Source organism: Dromaius novaehollandiae, chromosome 12 (assembly GCF_036370855.1).
Source record: "Dromaius novaehollandiae isolate bDroNov1 chromosome 12, bDroNov1.hap1, whole genome shotgun sequence".
NCBI lineage: Eukaryota > Metazoa > Chordata > Aves > Casuariiformes > Dromaiidae > Dromaius > Dromaius novaehollandiae.
The window spans coordinates 18837693-18861125 of NC_088109.1; the positions used below are offsets into that span (position 1 = coordinate 18837693).

Here is a 23433-nt window from a genome sequence, read left to right on the forward strand (position 1 = left end):
CTCATAATCAGTATGGGTCATTTCTTGAGCTGATTGTGAAATTTAATTAAAATAGTTCAAAACCTTTTTTCTTTCATTTTACAGCTTTATTTTCTGCCTTTTTGGACTTCTGGGGTTTGTTTTTTTCCCCCTATTTTTTGGAAAATGATATATTTCTATCCTTTTCCATCAACTGTCATAATTTTTTATGACTCAGTAAAGCTGAAAGTGGGCTTCAACCCATATATTTTACGCCTTTGTTAGCAAAATAAAACTGGAAAAGCAACTTGCAAGAAATTGTGTAAAGGGCTGCTGTATGTATAGTACTAATTTTCTTTAATCCATAGCTGGGCACATTTTCAAGGCAGAGAAAAGGTGGTGGAGACTTAGTACTATTTACCTAATCCTCCAACATCACGTAAATCACAGAAGGAAAAGCCAGCACCCACAAAATGCCAAACCGAAAACGTTCACAGGTAAATCTGATGGTTCTACAAATCCAATGGGATTTTGCTGAGCAAGCTGAAATATGCGGGTTCAAGGTTGGCTGAGCAGCAGTATTATGTTCTAGTCTAGCCCAACTGTCATATATTTAATCTCCAGTAATTAAACTTCTAAATGAATCCATTTCACAAAAGCTACAGTGCATAGAGTGAATCAGTGGGTAAATTTTCATAACCTCCTGTCCGAGCCCAGATCTAGGTGGAGCTGCATTTTGTGCAATGGCCTGTGGAAGAGATAGAGATGTAACTGTCAAAATAAAGGCAAAACCAAAAGAAAAAAGAAAAAGAACTCCCTTGGCTCAGGGTTTTCAAGTTCTTTCCTGTTACTAAAAAAAAATATTTTCTAAGAACACAGTGCACATTGTTTTGCAACAACCTCTGATTCAAATGATTAGGAAATTGATTAAAAACTTCTGATTAGAGGTAAAAAATACTACTGATAACATCTGTGCACAAAACAAGAATTCACAACATCAGGAGCAGTCCGTCACCCAGGTTGCTTGGTGCATCAGTTTTAGTGAAACAAAATGAATTTTAACATGGCCAAATCAAACTTGAACATCCAGGAACAGGGGATGGATATCATGCACCTTCCAAATGGAGCCTGGGGCAAAGGCATGATATGATGCTATGGCAAAAAGGCTTGTGTGAGCCCCAAATACTGGCTTTCCTGGGTATGCAGCCTGGGAAGGCCAGTGCTGCAACATCGCTGATAACTGCAGTTTAACTTCCAATGGTGCAGAAGAGCAGGAGAGGCTTTACTGTACAGGAGGGCACAGTGACCTGAGTGCTAGGGAAATGCTTGCTTGGCCATGCTTGCAGAGTTTGTTTTTTAAAAGAAGATTAAGAAATGCCTTGCGTGTTGGGCATAAGCAACTTTGAGGAGAAAAAGCCAGGCGCTGAAAGGCTATTCAACCCGTGGGGGAAGGCAGAGCAAGAATGACTGCGTAGGGCCTGAAGCCAGACAAATTCAGATGAGAAATAAGGCATCACATTCTCAGAGTGAGGAGGATTAACCTTTGAAACAAACCCTGTGAAGTGATAGATCATCCATCTCTTGGTATCTTTAAATCCAGACTGGATGCCTTCCTGCAAGATGTGTGCAAGCCAAATACAGGTTATACAGGTTATTTGCTTCGCATGGGGATGGATGGGTGAAATTTAACAGCCTGAGATACCAGGGGGATAGTACGGATGATCTAACTGCCCCCTCGGGTCTTAAACTCTCTGAACGTGTGACTCAATGAAACACGATACAACACTGAAATGTCCTCAGGTCTCCGCATCACTGCTGGTTGCAGGTCATTTTGAATCCTCCCTTGCACAACAAGCAGCAGGTCCCTCCAAAATGCATGGGATTGCTGCAGGAGACACTGCTGTGCAGCGTGGAAACCCACGACTCCGTCTGGGCATAAAAGACTGGCTTAAATTGCTTCTCTGCGTGACAAAAACAGCTAAGGCAGCACACTGCTCATCCCTGTATGAGCCCAGAGGTCCAAACGTTACACTGCCACCAGGCTCAGGAACCCACAGAGAAGAACAGGAGTCATTAATATTTTTTACAGGGAGAAGTTTCTTCCCCCACCCCACACAGAGCATGCCCTGAACCCCCCAGACACCTCTGCCCGGCTGATCCCAGGGTGGTACGTCCCTACCAGGCCCCTGCAGACAGCTCTCTGCTGCATAGGCACTAACCACCTCTTCCAAGTCACCCAGTCAACTAACAGAGTAAGGTTAAAGCAAGACCAGCGGTCCCAGCCCACTGATACCTGTTTCTACATTACAAAACCGGGTGAAGGGACCCATAAGAAAATAATTATTAAGAAAAGAATTCATCCAAAACAAAACCAGTAAGACCTTCCAGTAAATTCAAGCAAAACTTAAATTTCCGTAGGAGAGCAATGAACGAGGCTTGCAAATACTATGTCTCATCCACGATACGTTTACAGAGCCCAGCCTGTGCACTCCCAAAAGGCCTGACCCACCTCAGGCGAGGCTGGCAGTGTACTCAGAAAGTCAGGCTCTGGCCTGAGCAGAAAGGATACTTTCATTGTGATGCAGAATGGCAAACTCGAAAATTCTCCCTCAAATGTCCAGAAAATCAGGTTCCTTTTGGTGTAGTGATCCAACCAACACATGGCAAGCAAGGCCACACAGTCCTATTCCCCTTTACTTTTTCTCCTTAGTTTTTATCTGTCCCATGTGCTGCTTTCTCCCCATTTAGAAACATATTTCTCATTTATCAGTATTTTCACATTTGACTCCTGGACACAGCTATCCATGCATTATCTGCCCTTTTATCTTACTGTTTGAACTGTGTTCTGCAGCTCTGTTTCAGCTTTACCATTCATTCATCAGCATGAAGTTAAACAATTACTAAACAACTCAGGGAGCTGGCAAGCAGTGAGAAAACAAGATCCATTTCTGCCCAGAGGGAAGAAAGATTTTATACAATAGCACGGCCTTTGTTTTGCATCATTTGCATGGGTGATGCGATTGATGTGAAGGTTATATCACATTATGTGCCAAACCACTTGAGCTTGTTTCAGATTGCAGTTCCCCTTGGGGTGTTTCCGCTTGATACGTAAGAAGATAACCAGATCTGCTCCCTGTCCACCCCTCGCCTGGACACTGCTTAGTCAGCTCCCCAAATCTTGGCATGCTGAAGCGAGAAAGCGGAGCTGCACTCCCCCTGGTTATTACCATTTTATCAGTGATCATTCCTCCTCGTGCTATGGAGCACATCACAGAACAACGAGCAAATTGCATGTTTTCCTGTGGTGAGCAGAAAGCGATTAAATGACTGCAAAACACGGTGCCCTGTACGTGTCAATATATTCTGCTTGCATCTGTGAAACAGTAGTACTTTGCTTTAGCTTTTTGTTTATGTCCACAAAAGTGTTGATTGTCTCACTGCAAAGAAATGGGCTTTGGGTGCATGACATGGATGCAATTCTGCTTCCCAAACATCAGGAGCATCAAGACTCAGGGACCTGACCTGTGCCACTTTTAGTTATTTTACCTTTAGAATTAACTCAATTCACTAGTAATTCCCAGCACTAGGAGATATAGTGCAGATGACAATGATCTTGGCTTTGCTTTTTAGACCTTGGTATCTTTTTCCTGAAGTTTTATTTTACCTTGCAATAGTAATAGTAATCTGTATTTCATGGTCTGACCTTCCAGTTTTCTTTCACCATGCTAAAGTGAAATATCTAACAAGTCTTTTTTTTTTTGCAGGGCTTGATACCTAGTGGACAGACTATTCCTACATACACCAGAGCAGTTAAAAGTTTGGGTTTCATTGTGGACTGAGTCATAACACCAGAAACAAAGTGTGAAAGAGGGCCAAGCTGCTAACAGCCGCTCCACTGGCATGTCCAAGAAGTCACAGCCGAGGAAACAGGATGTGCTACCCGGCCTGGGGACGTCGTCCAGACCTTGTGCTTCCAAGAAGATGTGAATGGGATCCATGGGGAGGAGCTTAGGATTTTGTTGATTTAACCCTCTCAAGCTGTTTAAAAATAACATTTCCTGTGCTTAAAACTTATCTCTGCTAAGCCAGCGTTTCTTGTTTTTCTATCACATTTTTTCTTATTGGGTTAATGAGCTGTCACAAAACAGCTGGAGGTCTATAACTACTCCAACATGAAGTTTTGGGTTTAAAGGGCTGTACTTTGGGGCCAACTGCCCAGGAAAGGTGCCAGATACAGGATTTCACTTGGAAGCATACCCAAGAGATCCAGAGCTGGTTACAGGATCAATATCCACCAAGAGGGTTGGGCCAAGTTTAAGAACAACTGGAGATGGCCAGCAGATCAGATGAGGAGCTGGTCACAGGATATTGATATAAAGTACGTGTCACGTGCCCTAGGGCAACAAAGTCTGTAAAGATTTTCTTCTATTGCCCTGATTCTGGAAATATAAGAGGTCTTCTAGAGAACACAAAGGAAAATGCCTTAAAATCTGAGGCCATCACTGTCAGGCTAAATTAAAATCCTCCCTAAACAGCCTGCAAGCTCTGGGAAATCCATTGTCTACTCTCTATGGGCTGGGCTAATGAATGGTCAAAATCAGAAGTGTCTTTTACATTTTAAAAATACATTTGCAAGCACTCATCTAAATGCAAGAGGCTCAAGTTCAAGTCCTTTTTCTGCTCATTACAGTCTTTTTTGCTCCCTCTTGCTGGAAGTCCTTAATTCGTATAAACAGTGAAGTATTCACCGGATTAGAGAGCCTGTCAGCATAATCTAGTAGTCAGGACGCTCAGCTGGGACATGGAAATCCTGGTTCAGATCTCCAAACCAAGCAGAACGAGGCCTCCTATATTTCAGAGAAGTGTTGCAACTTCTGGACGCCTGCCTCTCCATCTCCCCGCTTGCCACTCACTTTGTCTTCTTGAGCAGAAAGTCGGTCGTGAGGAATCTCCTCCGTTCATAATGGCGTTACTGAAAGTGGCACGTTTCCATTAATCAACGTTGCACAATGAAACTTTGCTATCGTGGAACATTTCTGACCAGCTCTAATCAAAATCAGCAGAAAGTAGGTGGTGACTTTGTCTCATTTCACACGTAAGTTTGAGACATCTTTGACTTAGTGTATCTGCTAAAAGCAGGTGTATCCAACGTTTGTTAGTAGTTAAGCAGTTTTGCATTTCTTATCAGAAAAGGCAACAGAATACACTTATTTTGTTTTCCTCCCTCATCCAAAATCTTTCTATTGTTTGTTTTGATTTTAGAAAAGAAACACAATAGAGGAAAGTTCATCAAACAAAAAGTTTGCCAATGTTTTTCATAGAAATATTTGCCACTGGAGGTCAACTCCACATTTCCAGCAGTAATTTAATAACCCAAGTCTATCATATTGAAAATCCCTCCAGACCCTTAACAAACTAGAGAGACGTTCATAGGTCATTTTTAAAACATCAGCATACACTTTGAAGATGACCCCAGAATCCCCTCTGTGCTCTAGATCCTTGTTGGACAAATTGTCCCCAAATCTATTTATTTATATTTTTGCAGCATTATGAGAAAGCATTGGTTTATCATGCTAAAAATGTCTAGTTGTTGTCACACAACTACTCTGATTTTCAGCAGAACATAGCAACCTGCTGATTCAGGAGAGAAAACAAAGGAAGATATCTATAAGGAAGCTATCTAGGAAAGATTTTTTTTTTTTACTCCAAATTGTTTAATATAAATATACAATTTAAAATCAATTAAAAAGCAAAACTGATACTCTCAGTGATTGAATTCAGTCACACTGCTCAGTCTGCCTGAAACCATGATATGTGCATTGCTTGAACATCTTTTGCATCTCTCAATATGCACATTTTTCCAGTGAATTTCCTTTTTTTTTTTAAAATGCAAAAAGCAGACTTCACCCAGGTTTTCTCAGAAATGAACATATTTAAACCAAGAGGAAAGCCTGCTCAGTGTGATGCAAGCCTGATTTGTCACTCTGCAGATTATACTGGCAAGCAGGCAGAAGCTGAGCAGCTGAGTGCATACAGAGTCCTCCCTGGAAATGCTCAAGACCAAGCAAGCGGGTTTGGGGCCAATCCATGCTCCATCTGCTCGTTGAGACGCAGTGCAGATGCTGGAGCTGGGTAGCATCGTGATGCCCTCTGCTGCCACCACCACCACGCGCATTGCTGCTGTGGGACACTGCCACTGGGCTCGGTGCTCAGGGTGGCTTAACACCTACGTCTACTTCAGCATCACCCAACCCACCTAATGTGGAGAACTGGAGCCTTTCAGGCCAAGCTGGAAGCACCGCGTTTATGGAGCACCAAGTGGAAGTGAGAGCACTGCGCATGGAGCAAATAAAGGCTTTCGCCAGCCAAAGGTCCATTCTGCCTCGCAGGGATCTGCTACAGGCTGGAAGACGTGGACAATCCGCCCAATGGACACATTTCTATGAAATGATAGAACCAAAAAATTCAAGCAAGCAGTTGAGTCCTATCTTTCTAAGCAGGACTCGGGATTGGCTTCACTACGAGGCTTTTAGCAAACAGCATCTGTGGCATGAGAACTCTTGTTTTGCTGCTGGATGGGCAGGCTGTCCCAGGGCTTGCACTGCAAAATCTCTGCTTCCATCCTTGGTTCTGCAACAGGGGGATCGGAGCTGCAGGGGGGCTCTCACTGAGTGACCTGGAAAGAGCACAAGTGAGGAAAACCCTGACCTAACCCATTTTGTTATACAATCAGAGTATCTGGGCAGGAACTGGCTGCTGTCCAGAAAGGAGAAGAGCTGTTTTCATTCTCCCTCATATCTGCAACATGAGTAAGAGTCCCAGCTCATTTTCTTGTCTGTTCCTAGAGCAACATAAACACACACCCCTCTATATAATATTCCTAGGTCAGAGGAGGCTAACATTTTACTCTTGCCTTAGGAAACACACCCTGTAATAAAGCTACTTGCATCGCTCCAGATACACTCAGCTTGTTTGGGACATGAGGGCTGCAGACTCCAGCTGCAATATCAGCAATAACTCAGGGAGCCTGGGAATCCTTCAGCCGCCTCTGGAAATCTGTCCTCCAGCCAGAAGGAAACCACTACCTTCAGATGCCCCCCGACCGGTGTGCAATGGTCAGTTCTTCCCACACGAAGATGACTATGCGTACCGTATCGTGTCCTCGCCAAAATCCAGACCGAGTTCCCTTCTCCGCTGAGGCTGCGTTTCTCAGCTGAATGAAGACCGAGCGGGTTGCTCTAGAGGAAGCAATGAAAGTGTTAGTGTCCCTGGACAGTCTCTGGAAACACGTGGGTGTTTCTGCATGCTTTGAGGGCCCAGCTCTGCAAAATACTTAGGCACACGTGTAACTAGAAATGACGTCCAATATAATAATACAGAAACAGACACTTCCAGTGCTCCAATTCCAGCAGGATCCAAACCATTTTCCATGAAGTTTCAAGAAATAGTTTTTGTTCAGGTGGTAGAAGAGCTTCATGTTTGACAAATATGTCCCGCTATGTAGCAACTGAATTGAGCTCACCTTTTCAGTCTAGCAGATCCTACCCTTCATACAAATACCAATAATACCGGCTGTTATCTTGCACTGCTGAATATTACCCACTCATTAATCGAAAAAAAAGAAAAAGAAATACAGCTATAAAAATATTGTGGGAATTTGAGCAAAAGCATCATTAATTATAGATACTTTCTTATACCATAGCTATTTCACAACAATTCCACTTTACATTCCTTGTTTTATTAAAAAATTAAATATGTAGATGATACACTATCAGGTTAAAAAGCCTTGAATGTGAATGAATATTAGTTTTCCAATTCTTAAAGGAATTTAATTGTGGAAACTTCCACCTACTGTCCAGTTTACCATGTTTTAGAGAGAGCTGAAAAGCAGAGATGTCCATGAGATCATCTTCATGGAGCTTTTTCCAATACAGAAGAAAACCTGAGCTATTGGGTTGCTGAGGAACTTGATCCCAGGACACAGCTCCAGAAGATCTGCAAGAAAAAAAACACCCTCTTCTCATCTCTGCGTAAAGTGGCTTTTTCTGACTGGGATTCACACGTCATTAAAACAGATGCATCATTAAAACAGACACTTCATTAAAATCCAAAACACATTTAAAGCTGTGAGTATGGGATAACTTGTTAGAACTTAACAGAGAAGAAATCAATTACAATCTCATTAAAGAAATATTTTTACACCCAAGAGTATCCAATACGTACTGCAGTGTAAACAGTACTTTGTGTTATATAAAGACACGGTGTTGCTCAGCATGTAAACCAGTCGATTGCAATAATGACTCACTGTTTTAGCTGCAAAGCTAGACATGTATGTTTTCCAAATTTGCCAAATAGGCAAGACCTCAACTAGCCTTGGTCTGTAGTCAGAAGGAAAACAGGCTTAAACCAAGCGTCAAAGTAAACAGGGAAGCTGAGCTATTGTTTTTTTCAAGTATCCTGATACTTGCTTGGAGCACCAATATGTGTTAAAATGAAAGTGCATGAAAAATAATGTTAATGATTAATCCATAGTATGAATTCATCTACTGTCTAAAAAGGTGCTGGAAATCTTAAAAAGTGTCAAACCGTACCTTTGCTCACATGTATTTTCCTCCTCCTATTTTCAAAGACAGAATATGTCCACACACATGACAGATTCAATCAGACAAGTTTTAAAGTGAAACCACAAAAGATCCCCTATTTTGTACTGACAGCCATCAAACAGAGGAACTATACAGAAGACACTTATGTTCTGCATTAATGTAACCTTTGTGTCAAGTGATTTCCATGCAAATGAATGGGGATTAAGTCCATACAATATTTGGAGGAACTTCACTTCCAGCCAAGACTGTAATCACTATTTGCAAAATTATTGAACTAGGTAAACTGAAACTTTCCCTGCTAAATTTTCATTTTCTGCACGTAGAGGATCATTCACATTATGTAGCTATAACACTTAATTCATTTAGCTGTATCACATCTGATAAACATACTTTCTCATAAGAGGGGTCATCGTTAAAGAAACAATAACATTAAAGCCCAGACCCGTGAAATCTAGGGCCAGTGTGAGGCAGATGGTGGGAGAAGGGCAGTGGGAAGAGGATCATTCCTGTACAACAGCCCAGCCTTGTGCCAGATTAGCGACTGCATTACCATGGCCTGATGTAAACAAAAAAGATATTTCCTGTCTTGGATTACATGGCAGGGGATGGGGGATTTGACTTGTAAATGAGGGGAGGATAAAAGGGTAAAGCCCCTAAGTACACATAACAGCGAGCCCGTGAGGAAAGTGCCCGAGCTAGAAATGCCTGTAGCAACCCATGCTTCCAGTCGGTTGCTTTAAAAAGACTGAGACATTTGCACATTTGTCAGGAAATACACACCAGGATTGCACTATGAAACAGAAATACCTTGCCTGCCAAAACAGAAATATCTTGTCTTCTGAAAGAGAAATATCTTGCCTTCCAGCCCTTCTCAGGAATAAATACCTTGGGCCTCAGATGACATAGATGGGTGTTAGCTGAGGATGGATCTGCACCCCTCCACCAGCTGTGCTGGTTCATGGGGGGATCTGCTCTGGGTAAGCGCAGCACGGGGACATGGCCAGCGATGGGGCAAATAAAAGCAGAATTAGAGAGCAGTGAGGGAAAAGGAACAGGAGGAGTTTGGCTCCATTGGTCCCCTGCCTGGAGAGGCCAAGGCATGGTGCGGTGGCAGGATCGAGCACCTCGGGACCCGGTGGGAAGAGAGAGATTTTTAGGCCAGCACCGATGCACGAAAAGCCCTCATGGAACAGCAGGACCCTGAGTTTTTTCCTCATTTCTTCCCAGTTCAATGAACTGAATTACACTCCAGCCTTTCTCCAGCAGACCATGGGGCCAAGAGAGGTTTGCATCAGAAGACCGAGACTTATTTGTTAGTCTGGTAGCCTACTGCCCCCAGTGCAGGGGCACTGGTGCAATCTGCAGGTTAATACTTGCGGGACATCTTAACGTGCTTTCACAAGGGCCATTACAACCACGGGAATGATGTGTGCCGTACAAAACATCCCAGCAGAAGGTCCATTGGACAATGTCTGGGCTTTCAGGTTGGAGATGGGCTCCTAGAGAGTGGCTAAGGAAGAAGAGGGTGATCAAGACCTCTCCCGCAGCATTTCCGTATCACTCGGCCAAAGGACATAGGAGTGCCAGACAACCTGTTTAGACCACAGCTGCGTTAGGAAATTAAGGATCATCAGTGCAAACGGCACTGAAATGCACTGGCCTAAACTATTCAGTGAGGATCTTCATTACTGGAATCCTGTCTGAAGTCTGCTCTTCGCCTTCTGGCTGTCAGATTCCACTTAAAAACCGTGTTTCATTCTCACTTTGTAGATAGAGCATCTGTCTTGCTTGTTATACTGGGGGGTGGGAGGGAGATGTGTAATTAAGTGCAAATAGGGTTCTCATGATGCAATACAGACTCATATAATACTTCCCAGGTGCCACTGTCTCAAACTACTTGGCAGGAGTTTCCTAGTTGCTAGGCTAGGATTTAAGAATAGCAGTAAACTTGTGTGGTCCTGCAGAAGTGCTCTTTACGTGCGGTGCTCTAATACTGCATTTGGGAACAGCTGTGCAAGTCCACACTTATGGCTGGGTTGGTATTTTGAAGGGAAGTTTGTTTTGGTTTTGTGTGTGTGTGTTTTTTTTTTCTCCTCCCCCTCTTCCCTGAAGAGGGCCTTAACTTTAAAACCAAATTCCCCAAGTTTATCACAGGGTGATAGTGCTGTCAAGCCACTGGAAGCGGCTGGTTTGCGTTGCGTTCAAGAAACAGCATAGGACACACACACACACACACACACACACACACACACACACACACAAAGAAAAGAAAAAAAAAAGCCCTTAAGCAACCTCTAGAGAAAACAAAGTTTGGAAGAGTACAGTAAGTTGCATCAAAATTTAGGATGGCCGTTTAAAAGGAATTGAGCAGTTTGCCCGTTGCAGCTGTATTAGGGGACAGGGAAACAACTTCCACCACCAATGCTGCGAGATGAAGGATGTAGCTCTTGAGCCTCCAAAGAGACCAAGAATGGGCAACATTGCCATCTCCACCTCTCACAGCCCTAACATATCCTCTCTGCCATGACCATATTGGGTAGAACAGGCTTGTTTTCCCAGCAATTTCTCAGCTGAAAAGTTTCAGCTGCTTATCACAATCTTTGCCTTTTGGCTGGACTCCAAAAGCATTTTAGCTTTTGGCAAGGGGAATTGGGATAGGTGCTATTTTATTTATTTTTTAATAAATAAAAGTACAAGACTGTCATTTCCCTCCAAAATAATTGCTCGTCCCAGACTAAGTTCTTGATTCCACTGCTGCTGCCTTGGGCTTGGCAGCTGGCTTGATAAATTGATAACATGCTGCACAATCTGACAAGGAGCTTTATCAATCAAAACAAGCCCTGCTGTTCAGCTCAACAGGAAAACTCAATCACTTTCCCCAGTGTAATCAGTCTACTCATAATGCTTTCAGCCTAAGATAACGTTAGACTAAAGATCTGGATCCACTCTCACTGCTCCAGGGCTATTTATAACTTTGTACCTTGAGGGTTTGCTAATCAGCAGCGTTCTTCTACACCCTTTGATATCATTAAAATAACCTCAGTGTAAGTTACTACTTTCTGATGATATCTCTGAGGGAGTGGAGAACAGATGAAATAATTTGCAATATCACAATTCGAGCAGCTCTCCGAGAGCAGTGATTGAAAGATTGCAATAATTTTGCCCATGCAAGCAAAGCTAGAGCAGCCTTGCTTGTTCAGAATGGATATGGAATATGCAAAAGGCATTTAGTCTCAACTGGGTCCAGAGGGGAGGGATAACAGGTGGTTAGCATAGTCCTTTTCTCCTGATTACAAACTTCACATTATCAGGTAATCACCTTTCAATTCCATTACTTTTATTTTGTTCCCCTTCTCAAACCCCCCCCCCTTTTTTTTTTTTTTTTTTTTTTGCTTTGTCTTGTTTAATAAATGGAGTCTTCTACAGTCAAAATGCCCTCAGCATATTAGGGGCAAAGTAACATCGAAACCAGAACATGAAAACAAGGACTTTGTGTGGACTCCGGGAAAGCAGCTGGGAGCTCAGTACTCCTGCCTGGAAATAGTGCTTCCCCCACTTTGCAAAACCTCTGGTTCTCAGTTACTCGCAAAGAAATGCTGGAATAAGTCCTTTGGAAGGCAAAAAATCGAATAGTGCTGAAATCTCATCTCAGATAGTTTCTAATAACTCTGTGGGTGAGGGTTATTTAAGCCATAATTGCTTGCATTTTTTTCCCCAAGTTGCTTGGTTTGTTGCTCCACAATGTGAGTTAAATACCTGTCAATAACTTAGCAGCTGATTCTACAGAGTATAAAACAGGAGATGGGAAAAGAGTTGACTACATGTTAAAAACACACTTGAAACCAGACCGGTTCTGATGCATTCCGATAGCAGCTCTTATTCAAGAAATGAGCCCTTGTGGAAAAACATGCGGTTTCCAATAGCCACTTTGATATTTGCCATTAATTCCCTGCTCTTGGCTGCATGGTCTCTTAGCAACTTCCTGCCCTTTGCTCCTTTCTATTCTTGATCCTGCACGAGCAACTTCCTTTTGTTGCCGGTCCCTCGCTCCCCTTCAGGACTGCTTTAGAGAAAGCTAATAAAATCCTTGTGCAGATAGAAAGCACCAGATACAAATGGCCATGCAAGCATATTTATGTTTATAGCACGAAGCAAGAGAACAGGCTGTCCTGGGTTCTGGTTTCCAACTGCAGCATAAATCCGTCAGTGAATGCGTTACAATCCCAAAGAAGCAAACAGACATGTAGGAGCAGACACTGCGGGACATCCTCCAGAGCTGCAGCTCAGAGGGCTCCCTATCTCCTAATTCTCCAGAAGTGTGAAAGATGGAGGCTTTCACCCCAAATTAAAACAGCTGTCATTTCATTTCTTTGGGGGCAGAGGGGGACTGGTTAAGCGTGTGATAGGCTGGGACTGCAAAAAAGGAAGCAGCAAGCCGATATCAGATAAGGGGAAGCATTAAGTACCTGGTGACATGCTGGAGGTCTTCCACAGCTGGGAAGCGATGTAAGAGCCAGGGCCACGTGCCGAGTCTCGCTGTCCCCAGTCAGCCGCGTGGCCAGCACAACTAGGAATCTGGCCTCAGGACTCTCCATCCATAAAGCGATCGTCGATTAACTAATACCAGCCCTGCTTGCTCAGTCAGGGACGAACATCTAATTAGCATACACAGAACAAGCCTTCCTTTAACAGGCTTAAGCACATTGCATCTACTGAGCTCCTACTGCCCTATCTCAGGATGATAACAATTTCACTTTGGCAAATACCACGGTCTCCTAAGGCAAAACTGATAAAGGTGGCTTCTCAAGACACATGAAAGACATCTTAGTGTTTTGTTTTTTTTTTTTTTAAACTACATTTTGCATGCAGGGCCATGCTAAGTACAAACCAGATGTTGAGATAAGAAGATCACTTAGGCTGATTCAGCAGTCTATCCCTGTTCTGGTGAAAAGGGATGATATCAGCATGTGCCAGAAAGCTCGGCTGAACTGGAGCTTTAGTGAGAGATGTTCACATCTTAATAGGCTTTGAGATAAATGGCCTTTTTTGTCTTCCATATGGTTTTGCTTTTTGTATAGTAAATGAATCATAACATCGGATGAAGGAGAGGAGCTGTCCGACTGCACTTACAGTGAGAGAGGAGAAGCTGGAAGTGGAGATGAAAGAAAAGCAAAACTTGGAGGGGAGATGGAGAATATGGACCATGTCTGGAGAAGCCATTGCACTGATGGAGAGTGACAAGATAAAAGAGATGCAAGAAGTAACAAGCAGCACAGGAGACTGAACAGAGCCTGACCAGCTGTTTGGGCAAAAGACAGGTGATCTGGGTGAAAAGGGACCATCTCCCTCAAGTTCTTCATTCTCTTCACCTGCATTTGCACAAGCACTCTCACCTTGAGGACAGGGAGAATTTGCTGGTTTGGGGTCTCCAAGGGATGGTGTGAGGGGAGCCTATCCCATTGCCACTCACATCAGCAGGGGTTTTGCTGGGGATGTCAATGGTACCATGATCTCGCTGATGCTCTTTAAAAAGAGGTGGAGCAAAGCATGGCCATACCCTAGCATTATGCTTACACTGCTGACACCGTGTGCACACAGCAAGTCAGGAGCTCCAAACACAGTCTTTCACCCTAGCAATGTCTTATACTTTTTTTAAACATATATTAACTGTCAAGGTTAAACAGAATTAAACATTTAAAATATGTATATTAAAAGGCAAAGCAAATACACTCAATGAGAGGGCAGATGCATGCTTCAAGAAGTCTTCAGTTTTACAAACTAATTTAGCCCAGGTCTATTAAGAGCTTTTCCTAGTGAAAGAGTGAGAGTATTTTCTCTGCTCTAATCATATCAGACTGCATTCTAGGTTAATGGAGATGAATATTACTGCCAGATTTTGTTCTTTCCCTGCATGTAATCTAATGCCAGATGGTTCTGTAGGGGTATTAAAGCCCCCCTGTGCATGACCTCCCTGAGGTTTTCTAGCATTAGAACTTTAAAATAATTCAAGGAAGGCTTTACCAAAGCCTGATCATAAACCTCCTAATGAGGAACTGAAGTCACAAAGAAAATCCTCTTGTTAATTCCTGTTTTGTGTTTTCCCCCCTTTATGACAAATAGGCAAGAATTCCCAGTAACAAAGATGCTGTTAAACAGTTTCAGTGGAAAAATATAAAAATTGAGCATTCGGGTTAACAGTTCAGGTTCCCAGCAAGGTCTGCAGATGCTATGACTGATCAAATATCTTCAGCTCCTACTACAGGGCCCAGTAGTGTCACCATCCCTTGTGGCAAGGAGAATTCACTCTGTCAGTAAGTGACTGGCTTATTCACATATTATCTAGTGTCAGAAAAAAAAAAATACTAGCTTGTGTCAGAAAAGTGGCTAAAATAGAACCTTCACTATGCAAAAATAGAGATCTACATAAATAACATTTTTCACCAACTTTAGTTCAGCAACAAAATTCTCAGAGATAAGTTTGCATTTATTTTTAAGCTAATGCATGAAAAAATAGTTATATGAGTGCATGAAACCAGTAAACTAAGGGAGGTTTTAGATATTATTAACAGAATAAAATCTTCAGGGGAGACTCATACATATAATAAAGATCATAGACATAATATTAAACAAATACCAAGCCCCTTTCTGAGGGGTCAGACACCCCAAGATAAACAATATGGGATTTTAGATCTCCTATGCAACTCTAATGTTTTTGCTTTGGATCTTGGCATTATGACTCAGCTTTTGATTATAGGATTGCTTTTTTTTTTTTTTTTCCTTAAGGATTTTCTGTCCCCTTTTTTGCACAGAGTGGAGGGTACTTTTTAATGATCCTATGTTTGGTTTTCTCCTTATTGCTTACTGCATGGCACCATGCCTTATTTGCTGACTGCTACTCAAGCACAGAGGACAAAATCATTAATAGCCCCATGGGATTTCTGTACTTTTCATTAACAGGTCTGCTAAATGCAATATAAATATTCCTGCAGTTAAATCAATGTTGTGAGAAGAGGGAGACTGAGGAAATAGTCAGATTACAGTCAAGTTTTACTAATTTGGGGGTGTCCCAACTGGCCAGAAACCTTGTTTTTCACAGGTCTTAGCACTGTATGTGCAAAACCCAACTCCCATTAATTCCTATTGCAACTAGGAGAACTCAATACCTCCAAAAATCAGCCCTTAGCCAGAAACATATAGTAGATAGGCTTCTTGAAAGAGTTTGGTTTGGGGAACAGAGGCGACTGAACAGAATCCGGCACCACACAAATGAATGAGACCTTAAGCATGAGACCATTCTGCCTTGCTGTGAAGTCCCAGCTCATGTCTCCTCTTTTAGGAAGCAGGGGCTGACAGACAACAGCCTTCTCCCACAGTTCAGTGTGGGAGTGGAGCCTTCCAGGGTGGCAGGAGCCCCATAGGAAGGAAAGAACAAAAACAACCAAACCAGCCCCCACCACAACCTCAAAAAACAGCAGTCGCTGCTCATGTCACCGAGGATCATAGCATTATGCACTGCATAAATTCCTCAGACCAGAGACATCCCATCATACCTGGCATCACACCTGCATGCACAGTGTCTGCACAGGGATGCTGATGGTCTCCGGATAGGTCGGGGGAGGCAGGGACACTCCAGCAGTCGGAGGGGGACTCCGAGCCGGGAGCACTGGGCTCCAGCCAGGCACTGGAGAAGGACACACACATCCTGGTAGGCAACAAGCCAGCTCGCTACACTTGCAAGCACAAGCCTGTCCCTCATACCTCTGTCCTGCCTCAAAACCCTACCTTCACACCAAACCCACCCCTTGCCCAGCCCTGCATTTTTTTACCCTAATTCCACCCCCCACCTATCCCCACCTCATTTCCATGAGGTTCAGGTTCAGCTGTGCTTCCCCTCCCTACCTCCCCCTTCTCTCCCACTTACGCTCACCTTGTTTGTCCCCACAGGTTCCTCACCAGCCCCGTGAAGCAGCCCGTTAGATCCAAGAGTTGCCCCCGACGTCCCTACGCCAGCCCCGTGCTCCCATCGCTGCCCTCCCACTCCTGGTTCCCCCCCCCCCCCGCCCCACTGCCTGCCCCTCGGTCGGAATCGCCAGCACCCTGTAGCCAGTCAAGCCCACCCAGAGCCATCACCCAGCCTGCAGAAGGTGTGTACAAACAAATTAGAGGTTATATGGTTGAACCCTGGCAAAGACCCAGGGCCAAAGCCTCTTCTCAAACCGGGAGACGTCAGGACTGAGAAAGGAGCACGACCAAACTCAGCAACAGATGGTGGCTTTGGCATCCCATCACCACTTATGTGTCATTTTTCTTCTTAGCGCCCTGACCATGCCCAAGTTGGAGCAGAGCGGGTTGCTCAGGAATAGCCCAAAAGAGGCAAAACCGAGTACCCGAAGAAACCATGTGCAGAGCTTTCGTCCTGCAGCCACTGAAATCCTGCCCAGTGCATGGTGTTTTACAGCCACATGCAAGTTATTTGTTATCTCAGGCCAAAAAAAGAGCTGATGGTTTCTGTCTGCTCCTCAGATGCCACATTAAAAATGAACAAAGGAGTAACGCAGACGGGGGCTGACGGAGCAGGGAGGACAAGCCGCTGCAGGGGCAGGTTTGGGGCTCCAGCCCGGCGTCTTGGCCGCAGAGCGCCAGAGCTGCTCCTTCTCCGGGGATGAGGAATATTTCTGGCATGTTGGCCTGGCACCTTTCCTGCGTGGAGCAGTGGGAAGGGGGGGTGGCGGGGACGGGTAGGCTTTTCTTTACAGCGCTTTCGAGACAAAGCGGTTTTACTAAAAAAGGAACTTGGAGCACTGCAGCGCTCGGGCTGCTTGCAGAGGCTGCACTGGGTGAATCTGCACCGCCACTGCGGTCCTCAAAACGCGGAAAGAGGAGGAAGCAGGGGGGAAATGCAAGCAGGCACGCGGCTCTGCGGAGCAGCCCCAGGCGGGTCCAGGTCGAGCACCGAGCCCCAGCGCGCAGCGGGGACGGGGGAACGCGAGGCTGGTCCCAGGGTCCAGCTCCCCGTCCCGCTGCGGAGCAGCGGCCAAATCACCCCCCTTCCCCCTCCAGCTGCCTATTGCCACTGTGAATTTGTGGGGTATGAACCATCTCTTGCTACGCAATCCACCAGCATGACGGGACCCCGAGCTTGCCGGGGACCCCCCGCCGCTTGGGTACAATCTCACAAATAAAGTTCTTTCTTCATGGAAAATATTAGCAAATTAGAACATTGCCCTTTATAGTGATGCTTCAAACTGTATTTCCAGTTTGCCATAAAGTGTACTTTCTTTTTCTCTTAGTCCCTCTGTGCAATTTGACAATTTTTTTTATTAATGTGTAGGTTTACTTTATGTCACTGAGCGCTGGCAAAGGTGGAGAGGCTTTAAATTGCGGTAATCTGAATTCTAGAAATAACAAGCTACAAAGGTCTGTGATTAAATGCGGTGTGCGCGATATCTGGAAAAATGAGTACGCTGTGTTCTTTTAAAGATCATTTGGATAATAGTGACATAACCTGAGTATGCGGTCACGGTCCAGTTCAATCAGTAAATATGCCCCTGGAACAGAACCGTCTAACTTAGGAAAAGAAACAGAAGGAAAGTCACCACCAGTAGGAGAAATTAATGCATTCCACTTAGACAGAGATTAATTATTATGAATCAGGCCAAAAATACATTTGCTCCGAGTGGGAGTACACTCTCTTCTATTCATCAAGTTGCTTTCAAATAATCGTTAAACTTCTTAAGACAGAAGACAATTTTGTTCATTCAAAATAAACACTGCTAAAAGTTACAAAATGAGGACTATCTTTTTCAATGTCTGCAGCATTTTGACCAAGAACAGTTGCTTGAGACCAGGAGAGACAGAATGTCCACTAGAATAAATGTGTGGAGGACTCTGCTATTTCCAGCATAATTTTTCATACTAGAGTTTTCCTGCCAATGTTGATCTTTCCATATCATTATTATTCTAAGTTCACTGAATTAAATTTATATTTACTAGTAATTTTGTCCTGTAAAAGGCCTCAGCTGTAGTCTGAATGGCATCTCAAACGGTCATAAAACAGATTGAGAGGCCAAAAGTCAAATTAGTTGCATATTTTAGGGAAAAAAATAAGCTTGGTGATTTCAGGAAGGGCCTGACTAGCTGTCTTTGATAAGGTCTCCCTTTGCACAGCGGTTCTCCTGTTAAAAACGCAGCAGAAGGAAGAGGACTTCTTTGTTTTGGTGGGATAAGCACTTACTGAGAGAGACTGATTTACTAGCAGCCGGCTGGCTTGCCTGCATCACCAGTCATTTATGCTCGTTCTTCTGTTTGCCTCTGCTTAGTCCCTGGTAGATGCATCCCGGTGGCAGCGCTCTGGAAGAGCATTCCTTGGGGACAAGGAATGTACAAGACCAAGAACTGAGACAAAATAAAATGCCTTTCTCATGCATGAGGAAAGAAAAGGATGCAAAACCCAAAGGACAGCAGGAATCAACTATGTTACCAACCAGTGAATATATATATATATATTTTTTTATTAAATTCATGTATATGGAAAGTTTCTTCCTTGAAATGTTCCCCAAACCATCGCTCTGTATTCATGGTTTGACGGTCCTGATGGAATAGGAATGAGCAACTTCTTTCCACCTGCTTTGCAGGGCTGGGGTGAGATGCAAAGCAAGCAAATAGCATCTCTGTACGTAACCAGCAGATCTCCAGACATTGTCCAGCTTGATTTTAGCTGCCTTAATCTGCCAGAGTAAGAGCTGCATTTCTAGTTACAAAATTTACAGCAGTCTTCATTTCCCCCTGTTATTTAAGACTCTTACAATTTAAGTCACAGTATTCACCCTATCCAAGCAGTGCTTCCAATGAAGGTTTTTCCATTATAAAATAATGTTCCTCCAAAACATACTCTCTTTGACACCAGTAAATCAGTCCAACTGAGATGAACTAGACCAGAATTTTCCTTTTTTTAAAAAAGCTTATAAAATTTGGTGATTTTTCAAAAAAAAAAAAAAAAAACTTTCTTCTTCTTCTTTTTTTTTTTTTTTTTTTTTTTTAGTGGCACAGCCCAGCACTTTCTGTTCCTGGCAGGAGCTCAGAAGTGCTCTGAGAAATGCACCTCTCATGGCATTTCTGACCCAAACAAAATCAAGAAATGTTGGAAGTCTTGCAGGAGATGGATTTTTGTGAGATTTCCAATTTAAACAGGTAGAGATAAACTCAGATAAATGCCTAAGTCGGATCTCCAGCATGTGCAAGATTCATGTACAACTAGAAATGTCTGTCTGTATTTTTATGGCCCTATCCTTTCCTTGAGATATGCCCACAGACACTTGATTAATGGTGGAGGGAGTAAATGAATGAATGGGGAAAATAGGCATAGTAGAAAGAAGATTTCCTTATTAACCCTGACACATGCTGGCTTTCCAAAGGAAAGATTATTTTAATTGGCCAGCTAATGCCTCAGCATGGGTTAGAAATGACAGGGAGAGGATCTGCAAAAGCCTAGGAATTCTGATGTTTTCCCCAGGCAGCAACAATAATAAAAAATAACATGATACTTGCCTCTGTTACTTAGACATTTAGAATGTGTTGCTTCAAAGCAGCTCTTAAGTTCTTCTACCATATTCTCTATGACAAAAAAAGAAAAAGACATCTTTATTTTCAAACAGCTTTCTCGAGTCATACCACAGTTTATTTTATGACTTTAATATACTGTGTATTTCTTTTACTCCGTTTCTTCATTACCGACTCAACATTAGCAAGTGTTGCTAAGTAACGTGCTACAAGGCCCTAAAATTTTGCTGCATGTCTGTGCTATAACTGTGCGTTGATACTTCGCGAAGGCAGTAACTATCAGCAACAAGCACTATATTACTTTAAGGGAAACCGTGGCATATTCCCCTTATATGCAAGCATATTTATGGAGAAAGAGAGAGTGCACGCGTGTGCATGCTCCTGCACACATGCACGGATGTACCTGACTGCAAAGGTCAATAATCAAGGTTTATCAATATCAAGGTTTAATTCTCTGCCTAGTGTTTTCCCTACTTTGTTTGGTTGAAGGCCCTAGTATTTACATGTTTCATTATATAATTCAGGTTTCCTTCCTCTCAGAGAACGGACTGCTTTGCCATGTTCAATAAAGCAATGAAACATTAAATAAATCTTTGCTAGTGCAACAACGACATGTTACTAAACTAATGTTTTATCTTACCTCTCACTGTGCGCTCTGGTTTCTTTAAATGTATCTTCGTAGCAAGCAAGCTAACCATAAATTAGTCACGATGATATTACAGCTGAATTTAATTTTAAAGTCTCTCAGCAAGTTGTTAAGGGTTTCTTGCCTAGGTCACTCCTGAGGAAATTTGAAAACTCTGTTATGATTTATGAATATTGCTATGTTGCTAGAATATAAAGGGCTATGGGGAATACAAGCACATAAACCTCTGTTTAATTCCGTTCCAATAAAAATTTCATTCCTTATAGCAAAATAAACATTTAAATCAATGTTTAATGATTCTGTTGTTTTATTATGTAACTTATTATTTGCCTTGAAACATCCAAGCCAAGTAAAATCTGGGACCCTGCTCATTTCTGTTGAAGCATAATTAGTTAGCAGTCAGACCTATTCTGCAGAGGTTGCTTCCTGTAACGGCTTTCGTACTGCAAATTAAGAGAAGAAAGGCGCAGGAACAAAAGGCCTGGCTTCTCCTTTCCCCTCCATGTACAAACACGTTAGTCCTATTTTTAGCCCATTTTTCAGTGCAAATGTTTTTTGTTCAGAAATTTACTCAGCTGTCTGAGGGTTATTTAGTTTCCTAAAATTATTGAACCTTCAGTACCCACTTTCAGAGGTGCTGTCCCCTTGTGACCTGTTGCGTGAGTCACACAGCATCGTTTTGGCTTTGAGCAGATGGACATACAACTTCTGCTGCTTTAACGTGGAGGCTACCTGTGTGTTTGGGACATAGTGCCATTGGTGCTAACTCCCTCCAGTTAATGGAACGGCAAATACCCCAAAATGAGGAGAAAGGGCTAACTTTTTGTGAGCAGGGTTAAAATTCTGTCTGTTCTAGCCAAGTTTAAAGAGATACTTAATGACAGAGTTTCTTCCAAAATAAACAGAAATCTCAGACCAGCTCATCACAACTCTAGACTCGCATTAATTGCCTGCTGAAGGCCCAGCTCTCCTTTAAGAAAACGCAGCCCACGGGAGCTGCACAAGTGGGAACGTGGGGACATCTTGCAGGATGTGGCCATCACCGTCCGCATGCACAGTGGCCTGCCGACTTCTGCGATATGCAATCCAAGCGTCTCTTCTAAGTAACCAAATAAGTAACCTCCCAAGCTAGTACCATTCCTAACTTTCTGTAGGGGCACATACGACTGTGTTACTCTCGCTTTTCTCCAAAATATCGCCCACATTTCTTGAGCAGAGCACTGGGAGGCAGTCATCCCCAAGCTTAACCAGGTTTTCTCTCCGGCATACTGCTTGACCTTAAGAGAGTCACTCAGCCCCCCTTTCTCTCGCCAGCACTGGCTCCCCTCACCTGCTGCATATGGTGATATTCCACGCAAATTGTCCATGTAACATTAGTATTTCTAAAGTACTTTGCAGCTGAAAAATGCTGCCAGGAGAAACTGTATGCCACTGTAATCATTGTATGCAACACGAAATAAGTATCTAGGAAGATCTCACTGTGTCAGTCTTTATCCCTGCTCCTGGACTGCGCACATGTCCACTGCAAAAGGGACTTGAAAATTAAAGTGCCATTGAAACTAGACCAGAAACTTTCTACCAAGGGCTGGGGAATCTCCATCAGCACCAGTCTCGGGCTGCTACCACTTCATACCAGCGGGCTCTGTCTGCCTTCGTGGCTTCTCCAGCCAAAATCCACTATTGCCACTGCTTGAGGATGACGGGGGTGCGGAGAAAAGGGACGAGGCAGAGCAGGGTGCAGGGGAGATGGATGAGACCCTTACAGGGCTTCACCTCCCGGCGTCAGGAAACACTGTACACCGCAACGGCAGAGCGGGAGGTGACTGTAGTCCTGCACAACCCTCCTCCCCTGCCCATGCAGGGGACTGAACGAGACACCTCCCTAACCCGTTTGGCTGAAACGTCCCAGAAAAAGGGTCACCGTCCTGTCTTTATTCCATACCCAGAGAAAATCCTAATCTAATTTTCTGAGGTTAGCTGTTAATAGCACTGCCTGCCCGATGCCATAGTCTTTTCAGCATCCTAATCCAGTGAATTCTGCCGCGGGACGGACACAGGAAGAAGCTTTTCAGCGCTGAGAAGAAAGCAGATATTTTTTCCTTTTAAATTACTATTTTTTAATTACTTCCTACTGCTGCTGGTGGAGTGGACCATAAAGTCATCGTAAAGTGCTGGAGCTCTGGAGCGAAGGAGAGAGGGCCACCGCAGGACTCGCTGCATGCAGAGAGCCACCCACGACCGCTACGGTGGAGCACCAAGTTGCATGACCGAACGTCTGTCCCGCTGCCCTCCAAGCTTCTGCACCTCCAGGTAAAGGACAGCACGACACCACTGCTTTGACAGAAGCGTGGGTCAAGACAAATACATACTCCAAGACAAGAAGACGTGGGCTGCTAGCTCACTAAAAAATGAATGAGAAAAAGGCTTGAAGGCAGAAAGCCCCAAAGCCACAGAAAAACGTCAACTGCAAGAAATGCAGTGGGTGTAAAAACCACAAATTAAGCCTTACATCCAAACACAGTGTCCACAGCCGTTCCTCATCGTGTCTGGTGGTGGGACCGGGAAGCCCTGTGAGCGCGGGCTCCCATCACTGCCGTGCTGCGTGTCCCCGGTCTGCCTTCACCCCGGCCGTCCCTGCACAGCGATGAGGAGGGGTTTCCCTTCAGC

At 43.8% G+C, this 23433-nt stretch overlaps 1 long non-coding RNA gene across 1 annotated transcript; it reads right to left on the reverse strand.

Moving 5' to 3' along the window:
• Positions 1–3134: 3134 nt before the first annotated feature.
• On the reverse strand, positions 3135–16242 carry LOC135329708 (uncharacterized). Its single transcript, XR_010391290.1, has 4 exons — positions 16112–16242; positions 7823–7953; positions 7109–7196; positions 3135–6634 (listed from the first exon to the last, which is right to left on the reverse strand). It is a non-coding gene; the product is annotated as an uncharacterized LOC135329708 (long non-coding RNA).
• Positions 16243–23433: the final 7191 nt, after the last annotated feature.